This window comes from Equus caballus, chromosome X (assembly GCF_041296265.1).
Source record: "Equus caballus isolate H_3958 breed thoroughbred chromosome X, TB-T2T, whole genome shotgun sequence".
NCBI lineage: Eukaryota > Metazoa > Chordata > Mammalia > Perissodactyla > Equidae > Equus > Equus caballus.
In genome coordinates, this window is record NC_091715.1 from 99,329,748 (window position 1) to 99,344,623 (window position 14,876).

Here is a 14,876-nt window from a genome sequence, read left to right on the forward strand (position 1 = left end):
CTTGCCACAAATATTAAGTAAAAAATACATTGCAAAACATATATATTATTATTCCATTTGTATTTTTTAACATATAAGTGCAGACAGGATGGAAGGATAGATGGATGGATGGATGGAAGGAAAGAAGGAAATATTTTATGTATGCATGGAAAATTTCTGGAAAGAGATACAAATTTAATATTGTTACCTCAGGGGAATGGGATGTGCAGAGCAGAACAGAAGACTTGAATGTTATCTTTTATTTGGTCAAATAATAAAAATGTAGTCAGATTCCTAAGCAGACCAATATTTCCAAAGTAGGTAAAAAAACAAGTTCAAAGGAGATCAAAAAAGAATGGCCAGAGACTGGGTAAAATATATTTTAGTGTTTCCAGAGTTAAGAGAGGTGGGGGGGGGGGGTGCTTCATGGTTTTAAACATGGAAAGAGAGCTCTACTAAAAACAAGGAGAGGAAAATAACCAACAGACAAACAGCATGAACAGATAATTCTTGAAGGAGGAGGATCAAATGGCCAATAGACGTAAAAAAGAAAAAGTTGCCCTCTTACTGGTAATAAAGATATTTTATGTTTGCTTATCAATTCAGCAAACTTTTAAAAAGAGAATATTCAATTTTAAAAAGGGAAGACATAAGAGGTACTCATACTTTGTTGGCAAATGTAAATTGGTAAAAGATGTTGGAGAAAGCAATGTGATGATTTGATTTCTAAAAAGCTGAACTTCATAGAACTTATCACAATTGCAATTAAATCAGTGATTACGTGATACACTGTTTAACATATACCTCCCCTGCTGAGATAAGTCTCATGAAAAGCAGGCCAGCGTCTATCTTCTCCACTACCTAGCCTAGAAACTGGCATATTGTAGGCCCTCAGTAAATCAACCAGTGCTTTCTGACAAGCTGAAAGCAACAGTGTAAAGACATTGATACTAAAACTATTCTGATTCCTGAATTGAGAGAGCTACAAACAATAAATAGTGTAGACACCATGGAAATTTTCCATTTCTTAAGAATTATTCATGTTCAAGGTAGGTTTAGATAGTCACAGATATGAAAGCCACTGTGGGCCATCACTTCAACTATTACACCAGCACTGTCCGATCTCCTGCCTTCTTATCTTTCTGTCCCAGCCACCCAGAAAGATCCCCCAAACTAGATTGTCTACCTTGTTTCTACACCTGGGCTGATGAGTGCCACAGAAGAGAATGGATACAGGGTTCTGGGACTTGGGGCAGAGACAAATTCAAGGTACCCAAGCCTTTCCTGGCTCACTGTGATGTGGCAAGCTGGATGGTATGCCTCTAAAGAGCTCCTCTTTTCATCCCTCTCAAACGCTATTCCAATGCCTCACTGCTCTTATCAGATGGGACCACCCTCAAAATCCTGTGCTTCCATAGCTCCTGCCTTCTTCACAGCTTCACCAGTCCTGCCCTCTTTCCCTCCTGTCTCAATGGAAGAGCTACCTCCCTTTCTGGAAGGCCAGTCTTTTTACCTCTTTCACTCTGGAGCCCCCATACTCCTGCCTCCTCTGTGACCGTGCCTCATCAAGCTCTGTGCCATCTACACATACATGGGCTCATCTCTCTCCCATATTTAAAACAAAACAAAATTAACAACATGTTCTTGTCCCCTGTGCCCTACTGTCTATCAGAAACACTCTCTCCTTCCCATCAGAGCCATAGTCAAGCCTCTTCAAAGGGTATACCATACTCCTCATCAGTCCTTCTCCATGCTTACTCCTCAACCCTCTACAATCTGCCTTCTCTCCTCCTGCTGCACTGATGTCGTCACTGACCTCCTAATTGCCAAATCTAATGAACGTGTTTTTTAAATGTTTTATAGTATGTTTTATCTTATTACAAGAGGGGTACACATCATGAACAAAGTTATGACATATGACAGATGAGAGGGGAAAAAACTTGCACTATATAACAGGCAAAGGGTAAATATCCCTAATAAATAGTGTTCTTATAAACAAACTAAACACATAACCCAAAAGGAAAATGTGCAAAGGATACTAAGGAGCAAGTGTCAGGAAAAATACAACTAGTTAACACACATGAAAAGATACTGAGCCTCACTCAGTGTTCAGTGATCAGAGAATGCAAGTTACATCAGTTCAGTATTATTTTTCCCCTATCACACTGACAAAAGTTAAAAAGACTGTCTATCCTCAGCAAGGGCATGAGGAAAAGCAGTCTCAACAGAGAGAGTTAAACCCTCTTGGATGTCACTTTGGCGGTGCCTATTCACATTTTTTAGTGTACATATCCTTTGACCCAACAATTCTCCCACTAGAAAGCTATCCCACAGAACTGTGTGTGTACAGCTATATCTATATCCATCCTCAAGCATTGTACAAAGGTATGCTTTGCAACCTGTGGTGGTTTGGACTAGAGGGATAGGCAGAGGAGATGGAGACACGTGGCAGAATGTGACACAGTTGGAAGCTCAGGTCAACAGGACTTGCTGACGAATTGGATGGGGGGAGTGAAAGAGAGGAATCAAGGGTGACCCTAGGCTCTTGGTTTGAGCAACTGAATGGATGATGGTTCTATTTTACTGACATAAGGGAGGCCGAGGGAAGGGGCTGGGGATGTGAAAGGAATCAGGAGTCCTGTTTGGCCATGTTACGTTTGAGAGGTCTATCTGACATCCAAGAGAGACGTCGAATAGGCCATTGGATACAACAGGCTGCAGCTTAGAAGAAAGGCTTGGGTCAGAGACATAAAGGTGGGAGTGATCAAGTGTATAGACAGATGGTATTTAAAGCCATGGGGCTGGAGGAGTGCTTCTAGGAAGATTCTGGATGGAGAAAAGTCCGTGCACTGAGCCCTGCGTCACTCCAACGTTCAGAAGTTGGGGAGATAAATTCAGTAGAAGAGGGGGCTGAGTAGAAGTGTTTTGTACAATCTCCAGTTTCAAAGAAGTCAACATACATCAAATGGTGGAGAATCACATATTTACCACTGTAACAAGGGCCCAGCTCCTTCCAAGCCTATCTTTTAAGGGCTTGTAGGCTTTTTTCTTTCTGAATATTTCAAAATACATTTAAACCTTTAAACAGAATAGTGCTTTCTTTCTTTTATGTTACATAGTGGTTTCCTCACACGACACAATTCTCCTAGTATAAAACTAGTCAAGTACTACCAAGTAGCACTCAGCAATGGCTTTTTCATAAAATTCATAATCCGATAACTACCTCATGCCTAAAAGGCTAAGGGTGACTTGCGGTCAGAAGCTTAATTGGCGGCATCTTTTATCCTTTTGGGCTGTTCACTCCCCTAGTGCACGGTAACTTTCTTCAGCTTCTTACTTACACTTATACCAAATGCCTAAAATGCCTCAAAATATCTGACAATCCACACCACCTCCTCTCAGGGCAGCCCCCTTCCTACCCGCAAGAAGCACAGCATCTTTACACTCCCACTTTAAACTTTAGAAGTTTTCATTCAGAGTCTCATGCCTTAAAAAAAGAGAGAGGAAGTACTTCCAACTAGGTCAAAGGTGTCATCAGGAATGCAATCTCAAAGCAAAACTCAGTAGAAGGAAAGCTGGCTGAGAAGTGGGCCTGAGGCAACCTCACAGGTGTAGGGTGACAGACTGGGGACACTTGGTTTCAGGTCCAGGAGATCACAAAAGATGGCCAATTCGTAGAACGGTAAAGTCATTCATTAATTCATTTAACACATATTAGTAAGCACTTACGATGTGCCAGCCTCTGTTTTGAGTGCTGGGGTCCACTGGTGAATAAAACAGACAGAAATCCTTGCCCACATGGAATTTACATTATGGAGGGGGAAGAGGAACAGACAATAAGGAAGAAAGATGAATAAAATACACAGTACGTTACACTGGAGTAACATAGTAGAGGAGAGGCATATGGAACGTTCAGGGAAGGGGTTGCAAGTTTAAATAGGGTAGTTAGGGAAGGCAGGTGGAAAAACAACTAAGAGTGGTGTTAAGGGCTTTCCTAAGGTGTAAGTAAAGTGCTTTAGGACACAGGATAACTGGTAATTCTGCTTAAGAGAAGGAATCGTGTTTAGTAAGGTTGTCCCAAAGGAGGTGACTTCAGTGCTAAATCCTGAGAGATGAATAGGAAATAATGGTAGGGGAGTGAGTCTGAGCGGCAAGTTATCTTTTCAGGAAAAAAGGGGGGGAGGCAGCTTGAGCAAAGGCCCAGAAATGGGATCAGGGAGGACATTTTCTCCTGGACTGTCCCTGCTTAAGGTACTCCATCTATCCCCAGCACACACTCACCCTCAGGCTGTCTGGTCTGGCTGCTGGGAAATCCTTATCACTTCCCACACTCTCATTTCTCCCCTAGCCAGCAGGAAAGGAAGGCGTTGAGTCAGCCACACATCCCTGGAATCCAAAGCTACACTCTCTTAACTCCAGGACAATTACTACTGAGCTGAGAGCCCCAGAGGTTTCACTCAGCGGGTACATTCAGGGGTGTGTGCCTATAGTGGCAACGTGGCAATTGGCCCATGTGGGAAGTAAAGTGGGGAAGTGGGTAAGATACCAGTGAGGTAAGTGGTCCAAAGCCTCCGCAGTGCATCTGAGGTGGCGTCAAGGACCAAAACTTATGCTTCAGCTCAGAAGGGAAAAAATTTTTTTTTTGAGGAAGATTAGCCCTGAGCCAACTACCGCCAATCCTCCTCTTTTCGCCGAGGAAGACTGGCCCTGAGCTAACATCTGTGCCCATCTTCCTCTACTTTATACGTGGGATGCCCACCACAGCATGGCTTTTGCAAAGCGGTGCCATGTCCGCACCCGGGATCTGAACCAGCTAACCCCGGGCCGCCAAAGCGGAATGTGCAAACTTAACCTCTGCGCCACCCACCGGCCAGCCCTCAAAAGAGAAATTTTTAATCACTTAGTCCTCACCCGTGAGCTACTTAGTGTTCCTAACATCTAAGACAGCACAGGTGGTGTGACAGGGGATAAGAACACAAGTCCTGGAGTCAGATGGCCCAGCTCTGCCCCTCACCAGTCGGGTGATTTGGGGCAAGGCACTTAACCTCTCAGAATCTCCTTTTCATCATAACATGATTATAATTATAGTGCATAGAGCTACCATGAGGATTATACGACATAACTACGTATAGAATTTTTCGCAGCGCCCGGCTCAATGGATTCTTACAACCATTATTAGTAGCAGCCTTTAAGGGGAAAAGCTCAGAGAGCATCAACCAGAAAGCTACCTACCGCACAGATTATGCCTGAACAGGCCTCCAAACTTCACTTCACTACTTGGACCTAGAGTGAGGCACCTCAAATTACCTTACCAGAAATGTTCACGTCCTGCCAGGGACAGTCTCACAAGCGAAGTTAGTGGTCTTTTTCTACTAGGATTTCCAGCAGGTGCTAAAACAACAACTACCACTATGACAAAAAATTTCATCAGGGACTCAACTCTTTGCATTAAACATTGCTCTCTCCACAGACTAGCGGTAAACACATTAGGTCATTAAAACCTTAATATTAATGGGTTTATGAGGGGTGAGGGTAGGGAGCTGAAAGAGCAGAAAACAAGCCAGTTAAAAATAGGAGGTCCAGGATGTACTGAAGACTAACTTCTGTCCCAAATGTACAACGTCTGGGGTCAACTCTGCCAAAAGCAGTATTCTGGAATGCTAGGTCCTCTGGTCCTGAAAAGGCAGGGTACTGGGGAAAGAAAATGTTAGTTAATGAGAAACAGACCACCTATTCAAGTCGCCAGAATTCTAACCAAATGGTTTCACTACCAAAAAACCCAACCATCTCATGCAACGTTAAGGGCTGGAGGAACATCTTTCTGCCCCTTTGCAAACGATCACAAAACACAGAGCGTTCTGGGCCCCTTCTGAGGGCTCTGGGGACGCCCCTCCAGGAGCAAATCCCCGCAGGCTGCCCGAAGGGTGGCAAGATACAGCCCGAGCTCCCGAGCACAGCCGGCCCCCGTCCCAAGCGCAGAGGGAGTCCACTGAGGCAGGACTCGGGGCCAGGCGGCCTCCAGCCCTTACCTGAGGCGGGCAGAGCGAGGCCAGGGAAGCCGACAGCGCCGTCGAGGTCCGGAAGCAGCGCGGCCAAGCCCCTGCGCGCCGGCCCCGGCGCGGTGAGCGGACCCGCCGGAAAGGGGACTGGACGCCTCCGAGGGCGCAGCGCCCGCAGGAGCCCGGCCGCCCACGCCCCCGGGGCCAGCCCTCGGGCTACCCCTGCTTGGCAGGCAGGCGGGAAAAGCCGGCCGCAGGCGCGAGGCGAGGCAGGGAAGAGGCAGAGCTCAGAGGGGCACAGCCCGCGCCAGCGACGCGTGGGCCAGGGAAAGGGCCAGAAGAGGCCCGGGGGAAAGCAAAGTGGCGGGGAGGGACCGGCCCGAGCAGACGGAGTCCACGAGCGGGGGGTGCGGTCCGGAGAGGCGGACAGGGCAGAGGGCCGGGCGGTCAGCTGGAGCGGGGCAGCAGGAAAGAGCGGGAGGGCGGGGGCCGGGGTGGGGGGCGCGGGTCCCTATGATGGGGGTGGGGGCACTTGGGCAGCGAAGAGTGGCTGGGGGCCAGGGAGGAGCCCTGGACCCAGAGCGAAGGGGCGGTCGCTAGTCGCCGACTTACCTGTCACCTGCAACAGGTGCCGCGAGCGGGCGAGATGTCCCAGTTGCGGATCCAGGGGAGGGTCTCGACTCCGCGAAGACCGCAGCTCGTCGCCGGCGGCCGGCCCAGTTCACCCTCCCGGGAGGCGGAAAAAGCTGCAACTTTCCCTAGAGCGGGGAGGAGCTGCACTCTTAAAGGGGCCGCACAGCGCTCCGGGCTCCTTAGTGAAGGGCCGCGCCACCCGGGGGAGCTCTGGGAGCCACAGCCCTAAGGCACTGGAGAAATGTCCTCCAGAGTTAGAAAAGGGAGCTTGAGGACTGAGGATGGGGATCCAAGACTAGACCTGGCCCCCCTTTTACTTCCATCTGTGGTCACTTTCTCAGATGATAAATCACATGCCTCTGGCGCTCCGCTGAGCCAAAAGTTGTCAAACTGTCCTGTACAGTGGGCTTCGTGACTAAGAGGTTGCAGACTCTAGACCATACAGTTTGAGAAGATAAAATATGATGCCATTCTGATCCTTTGACTTTTGGCGTTTGGCCTTTTATGGCAAATAAAAGTCTGTCTAAAATAGAAACGTTTTGGGCAAAAAGACTAAATTCACACATATGAACACAACTGGCTAAAACATTCAACTCACTAGTAATCGAAGAAAAGCAAATTAGAACAATAATGAGATTCTTTGGCAAAGGTTCATTGTTTGTTTGTTTTTATAACAATAATGACAAAGTGGCCACCAAACAAGATCTCTCATCATTGCTGCTGGGAGTGTCTGTTGGTTAAAAATCCTTTTCAAAAGCGTGTGAGCAATGTATGTCAATAGATTTTCAAATGTTTGCATCTACCTAGTAATTGTAGATTGCTCTCCCCCTCTCTCTCTCCTTCCCTCTCTCTTTCTCATCAGCCATTAACCATGCTCCAATCCCTCTCATCTGTCGTCAGCAATTAAACATGCTCAACTCTCTGGCATCTTAAAAATAAAAATCCTCCCTACACCCTAGGTGACTCTCCAGTTCCTCTTTATGGGCAAATTTACTGGAAATGTACTTTACAGGTACATTTGCAATCTCCATTCCCTAACTTCTCATTCAGCAATTTGGCTTCCTTCACCAACACTCCACTGAAATTGTGCTCAACAGGATAGCCAACCGATGACCTCCGTGTCAATAAATCTGTCAGTAAATAAATAAACAAGGCATTTTCAGTCCTTATCTTGCTTGACCTCTCCGCTACATTTAACGCTGTTAACATTTTCTCCTCCTTGAAAGTCTTCCTGTGGCCTCTCTGACGCCATACTCTTTCCGTTTTCCTCCTACCCCTTTGCCCTCGCCTCATTCTCCTTTCTAGATTCCATGCTGTCGTCTTACTTCTGAAAGCCAGACACTTTCAGGGCTAGGCTACCTATGTTCTCTCCCTAAAGGATGTCTTTCACTCACTTAGCTTTAATTACCATCAATATGGCCACAACTGTAATTTTATGCTTTCTTGACATCTCCACTTGGATATCTGGCAGGCACCTCAAACTGAGCACATCTAAAGCTGAACCCACCATCTTCTCTCTTAAATTTGCTGCTCCTCCAGCCTTTCCTGTCTCGGCAAATGACAACATGCCATCCAAGTTAGAAACTTGGCACCTGGCATAGTGCCTGGCACATAGTAGGCCCTCACTAATATTTGTATAATGAATGAATGAATGTGTCCTAAGGAAACAGAGACATTTGCAAACTTTTTCTACAACAATGTCAATCCCAGTATTACTTAGAATAATAAAATACTAAAAAAAAACAAAACCCTAATGGTTCAACGGTTAAATAAATTATAGTATAGTCATACAATGGAATAATATATAGCCAATAAAACCAATATTTACACATAGTTTATAATGACAGGAAAAAGCTTATGTTTAATGTTAACTGAAAGTAGGATACAATATTTAATGTAAAATATAGTCACAATAATTCATGGAAATGGAGGGATATGCATGGAAAAAAGACTAGAAAGAAATGCGCAGAATATTAATAGTGGCTATCTCTAGGTGGTTGAACTAAATGAATTTTTCATTTTCCTCCTACTTTTCTGTATTTTTCAACTTTCTCATAATGAGCATGTATGGCTTGGATAATAGAAGACATCTTTTTTTGAAAATTTTAAAAAGGAAAGAGAAAGATCATTTTAATTCTAGCAGACAAAACAGTAAAATTCAGCTCCCGGGCTCTCCCCAGAGTTTTTTTTCCATCCTTTAGCCCTTCAATACGTCTGCAGCCTGAAGTGTGAAGAAGCCACTTCAGAAAGGAAATCCTTTTGTTTTGTCTAGCTTTGCCAACTCAGTCCTCGGGGCCTCTCTGCTCAGCCCCAGGCTTTGAATGCGTTCCACCTCCCTAACGTGGCCTGTGGAAACTCACGCCAAGCTCTTCTCTGCTACTTCTTTGTAGTTGGTGCTTGGCAGGAGCTGGAAACACCCTCAGCTAGAAGGGACTTTAGAAAACAACTAGTCAAATCCCCTTATTCTCCAGCAAAATTTCCAGATATTCTTTTATGATTTTCACGTTTTTCTGTGTATGCAGTTTCTCACTCGCCAAGGTCCACCTCATTAAAGAGGATGTGAGAATCTGAGTCCTTTAGTCTACGATAGTCTCACTGGACCAGCTGGAAATACACAGAGACAAACATAAACAATGAACCAAAACAAAGTTAGTCCATGGCCTTTTTACAGAGATTTTTGTACTTTGCAAACTGCTGTCCGTTTCTGTTTGGTCCTCCTTGTTTGCCACAAGGATTCGGTGCTCAAATTCTTATGCCAAATATCATGAGGGGTCCAATGCAAGCAAACCCAGGCACCATGCTGTGCAGCAATTGAAACAGGGACTTATGGGTTATTATCCTATGTATAGTGTGTAAGTTCCTGTCCCATAGTGAATGACTGGCTTCAATGAGTTGTTCAACTTTGCCATGTTGAGGAAGTTCCAGCTGGTGCAAACTAATAAGATGGAGATTTTCCTCAGCTGCAAGTGACAGGATGCCTCAGTATGGAGCAATTGCTCCTTCTTAAAAGTATTAAATATTTCAAAAGTACTTAAATATATAGAAAATAATATAACAAGGGTATGCCCACTACCCAGATTAAGAAATAAGGCATTACCAATACAATAGAAGCCCTCTGTATACACCTCCATTCCAAGGTTTTCACTGTCCCAGATTTCATCTTGATTGTTTTCCTGTATGTCTTTATACATTTGCTACATATGTGTCTGTCCCTAAACAATATATAGTACTCTGTATGGGTAGTATCACTCTCTACGTACCTTCTGCAATTTGCTGTCTTCGCTCCACATCACGCTTAGGAGATTTATCCCTGTTGATATATGCAGCTTTACTTCATTCCTTTTCACTGCCACAGAGCATTCCAGGCCTAAAGATATTGGAACTTATATATCTGTTCTTCTATTGGTCAAGTACTTTTTAATTGCCAAAGTCTTCATTCTGGATGCCAGGACGCTACTCTTCATTTCTTGCTGGGTAACAGTTTACTTTTGTAAAAAACAACAAAAATGCAGGCTTCCTGACAAAGCAAATTTAGTGCACTGGTGGTCTACAGTGAGTATAGGGTGTAAACAGTAGATTCAGTTTCTCATTCCATCAAGATCAGGGTTTCTCCACCTTTGCACTGTTGACATTTTGGACCAGGTAATTCTTTGTTGTGGGGGGCTGTCCTGTGCATTGTAGGATGTTTAGAAGCATCTCTGGCCTCTACCCACTAGATGCCAGTAGTGACAACCAGGAATGTCTCCAGATGTTGCCAAATGTCCTCAGTTGAGAACCACTGGTCAAGATGTACTGAGCACCCATTATAAATTGCAAAGCACTTAGGTGCTATGGGAAGAAAGATGAACAAACACTGAAAAAAGGTCCTTTCATTCAAAGATATGTTTTAGCATCCACTATGTGCAACTATACTGTGCTAGGCACTGGGATTTTGGTGACTTTCTTCAAGGAGTTCATGGTTTATTGCATGGGGGGGGGTCAGCAAACTATAAACCTAAAATTATAATATAGTGTGGAAAGTGCAAGGGTGGGAGAGCCACAGGATATGTGGGAGCACCTAGGAAGGCCACTTTACACTGGTTTGGCGGGGAGTAGTCTGTGAAGGGTCCCTGGACAAAGTAATAGCTTCTCTGAATCTTAAAGGATGAATAGGAATTAACTAGACCAAAAAGGCATTCCAGCCAGAAGAATAGCATAAGCAAAAACAAAAATGCTAGAAACTCGGGGCTGGCCCCGTGGTCGAGTGGTTAAGTTCGCGCGCTCTGCTGCAGGCGGCCCAGTGTTTCGTTGGTTCGAATCCTGGGCGCGGACATGGCACAGCTCATCAAACCACGCTGAGGCAGCGTTCCACATACCACAACTAGAAGGACCCACAACGAAGAATATACAACTATGTACCGGAGGGGCTTTGGGGAGAAAAAGGAAAAAATAAAATCTTTAAAAAAAAATGCTAGAAACTCTAGGTCTATCTATACAAAGGAAGTACAAGGAGGCTGGTGTTGCTGGAGCATAAAGTGTAAGGAAAAAGTGATCATAGATGAGGCTAGAAAGATGAGGTATTAGTTTGCTAGGACTCCCGTGGCAAAGCACCACAAACTGAGTGGCTTCCACAACGGAAACTTATTGCCTCACAGTTCTGGAGGCTTGATGTCTGAGATCAAGGTGTCTGCAGGGTTAGTTCTTTCTGAGGGCTATAGGGAAAAATCTATTCCCCTCTCCTAGCTCCTGGTGGTCTATTGGAAATGTTTGGCATTGCTTGGCCTAGAGAAGCATCACCCTGATCTCTGCATTCATCTTCACGTGGCGTTCTCTCTGTGCATATGTCTTTGTGTCCAAATTTCCCCTTTTTGTAAAGACACCAGTCATGTTGCATTAAGGTTCACCTTAATGACCTCATCTTTGCTTAACTAATTATGTGTGCAATGTCCCAATTTCCAAATTAGGATGCGTTCTGAGGTACTGGGGGGCTAGGACTTCAACATATGAATTTTGGGGAGGACACAATTCAATCCATGACAGATGAGTAGGGATTAGAACTTCAGAGGCCTGTGACTCATGTTAAAGAATTCGGACTTTATTCAGTGGCTAATGACAGCCTTTCAAGGAGCCCTAGAGTTCTCTACTCCATCATTTTTGGTGACATCGCTCAAATCATTATTCATTCTTTTTTATGGCTGAATAACGTTCCACTGTATGGATATGCCACATTTTTGTTAACCATTCATCAGCTGATGGACATTTGGGTCTTTTCCACATTTTGGCTCTTATGAATAATGCTGATATAAACATTCAAATATGAGGGATTTTTTGAACATATGTTTTCAAATCTCTTGTGTATATTCTTAGGCGTGAAATTGCTGGATCATATGGTAACTCTATGTTTAACCATTTGAGGACTCACCAGACTGCTTTCCAAAGTGGCTGCATCATTTTACATTCCCACCAGCAATGTATAAGGGTTCCAATTTACCCACATCCTCCATAACACTTGTTATTATTGGTTTTTTGATTATAGACATCATTGGTATGAAGTGATATCTCACTGTAGTTTTGATTTGCATTTCCCTAATAACTAATGATGTTGACCATCTTTTCATGTACTTACTGGCCATTAGTATATCTCCTCTGAAGAAATGCCTGTTCAAATCCTGTGTCCATTTTTAAATTGTTATCTGTATTTGTATTATTGAGTTCTAAGTGTTCTTTATACATTCTACTTATACTCTTGAAAAGAGAAGGTGGGTAAGGGGAAGGGAGAAGGACAGTCAGGAGGGGAAGTGGCAGAGTTGTATACAGATCTCAATAGCAGGTTTTGTTGTTTGATTTAAGAGGAGAGTCCAGTCCAGGGAAAAATGTACTGAGTTGTGTTGAGGGTGGGTCCTTTGTGGTTATGGCCAAAACAAAGTGCAGGACTAGGACTTATTTGTTTTTTGGAGGTTGATAATGCAAGGCCAAAAACTTTTAGGACATGTTCAAAGATTTATTCTGAGTGGTCATTAATTCTAACAAAAGCATGTCTGGGGAAAAGAAAACCATTACTTACCCAAACTCAATGATTTGCACTTCCCTCCAACCCCAAATTCTCTTATTTCTCTTCTATCCTCTCTTTATCTTCTCCAAGTTAATGCTTACTCATTCTTCAGCTCAAATGTGATCTCTTCTGGAAAGCCTTCCCTGCACCCCACTAATATGGGTGCCCCTCCACTGTGCTCCCACTGTCCCATAGCACCTTTTATATATTTCTGACATAGCACTCACTCCATGGTATTCTCATCGTTCAAATGGTTGCCTCTCCCACTAAAATGTGAGCTCCTTGAGAGCAGGAGCTATATCTTATTAATCTCTGTTTCCATAAGGCCAGGCATATAAAATAGGTTCTCTTTCAAAACCCAGACTGTTCCTCAGTCTGAATTCTTCTTCCCCCCACTCATCCTTGCCCTTTGAATTTCCAGTCATTCTTAAAGACTCCATTAGTCTACACCTACAGAATGTTTGTGTGCTAAATAGCTAGCAGATTCATTTCTCCTATGGCTGGTTCTCAACCAGGAACAATGTTGCCCCCTCCCCAGGGGACATTTGGCAATAACTTGAGGCACTTTTGGTTGTCACAACTCAGAGGAGAGTGGGGTGCTCCTGGCATCTAGTGGGTAGAGGCCAGGAATGCTGCTAAACATCCTGTAGTGTGCAGTACAGCTGCCCACAACAAGAAATGTCCAGCCAAAAATGTCAATAGTCCCAAGGCTAATAAACCCTGCCTGAGGGCAAGCAAAAACCCTCAGCTATGGTGGACTTTCTAGCCTTGTTTCTTTTATGCCAAATTGCAGAGCTGCCTGTGAAATTCAGTCCTGTCTTCTGGGGCCTAAGATAATGATAAGGAGGAAAAAGGAGTCATAAAGATAAAGTTCTTGTGGGCTGGGGTTTTGTTAGATGAGTAAAAACACATTTGAATGTATGCTCAAACCCATATTTGGGAAAATGCTCATTTATAGAGAGAAGGGCCATTCTACAAATGGCCCAAAGAGCTTTAACTAATTTCAGAGAGCTTTTTAGAGCCATTATTTATTTTAAAATTATTTTATCGAAGTCACATTGGCTTATAACATTGTGTAAATTTCAGGTGTACATTGTTATATTTCAGTTTCTGTATAGACTGCATCATGTTGACCACCAATACTAGGTTCCATCCATCACCATACATGTGTGCCCCTTTACCTCTGTTGCCTCCCCCCCCCGTAACCAATAATCTATTCTTATCTATGTGTTTGTTTATCTCCCACATATAAGTGAAATCATATGGTATTTGTCTTTCTCTGATTTATTCCAGTTAACATAATACCCTCAAGCTCCATCCATGTTGTTTCAAATTAGAGCCATTATTTCTGACTCAAGCTAAGCACACTAGGCAAATTCCTACACAAGTGGAAAAGGAAAGAGTGAAGAACATTTCTGAGCTATTTCTCTGTGCCACACACTGTATAAAGTGCTTTACATGCATTATCTCTTTTAATCCTCACAATAGCGCTATAAACTGGGCACTGTTATTATCTCCATTTTACAGATGAGGAAACTGTGGCTCTGAGAAGTTAGGTAACACATTAATGCTAAGTGAAGAAACAAGTACTTAAATCCAGTGCCTTTCTATTACACCCTGCTAGGATGATTCAGTGCTCACAGCACGTAAAAACCAAGTTCTCAAGCCAGAACGTATCTTTTAATACTTTCAATATTTTGTTTGCATCTGTGAAACTTAAAAAAGAAAAAAGTAGTTTGGCGTCCACTCTAAGTCCAGTTAACCCTTTGTTTGATTCTTCACACTCGAGTAGGACCTATCTTCCTTGGGTACATTTCCATTTGGGGGCACTGTAGTCCAAAAGAATCATGCCTGGGCCAGGATCAAACTAAATTAATTATGTGTACTTGAAAAAAATGACTGTGGCATTTACCTCACTATTACCTCCATTTACCTCATTTCCATCTGCAAAATGATAAAGTTTGATTATGACAACAATAGGCTATGATAGATGTGATATATCCCACATTTGGCCTTTCTAATATGTAACTTCAGGGTCCCGTCTCAGGGCCAGACCCACTCCCTAGCCAAAGGCACCTAGGATTCAGTCTGTCTTTCCCTCTTTCCAAAGGTGCTGCGACCCCTTCTCTCCCCTTGGGGTTCCTATCAATATTCCCCTTACCCCATGCTGTAGAGTGGGAAACAATCTCAATACTCCAGAATACAATGACAAGAGTTCTTTTTATGTAACCTGT

General features: G+C 43.8%; 1 protein-coding gene across 14 annotated transcripts in view; it reads right to left on the reverse strand.

Moving 5' to 3' along the window:
- The window catches only part of SYTL4 (synaptotagmin like 4), a 73,916-nt gene that overhangs the window by 42,311 nt on the left and 16,729 nt on the right, over window positions 1-14,876 (reverse strand). For 2 of the 14 annotated variants that reach the window (XM_070258040.1, XM_070258038.1), the window contains 3 exons: window positions 9,872-9,978; window positions 6,591-6,736; window positions 5,581-5,670 (listed from right to left, as the gene is read on the reverse strand). The exons of 5 other annotated variants lie outside the window; for them this stretch is intronic. The gene's annotated coding sequence lies outside the window, so the exon portion shown is untranslated. Of the gene's footprint in view, window positions 1-5,580; window positions 5,671-6,008; window positions 7,135-7,650; window positions 7,742-9,871; window positions 9,979-14,876 lie in introns of those variants that run through there. 7 more of the 14 variants (XM_014729028.3, XM_070258033.1, XM_070258044.1 and 4 more) reach the window with 5 other exon arrangements.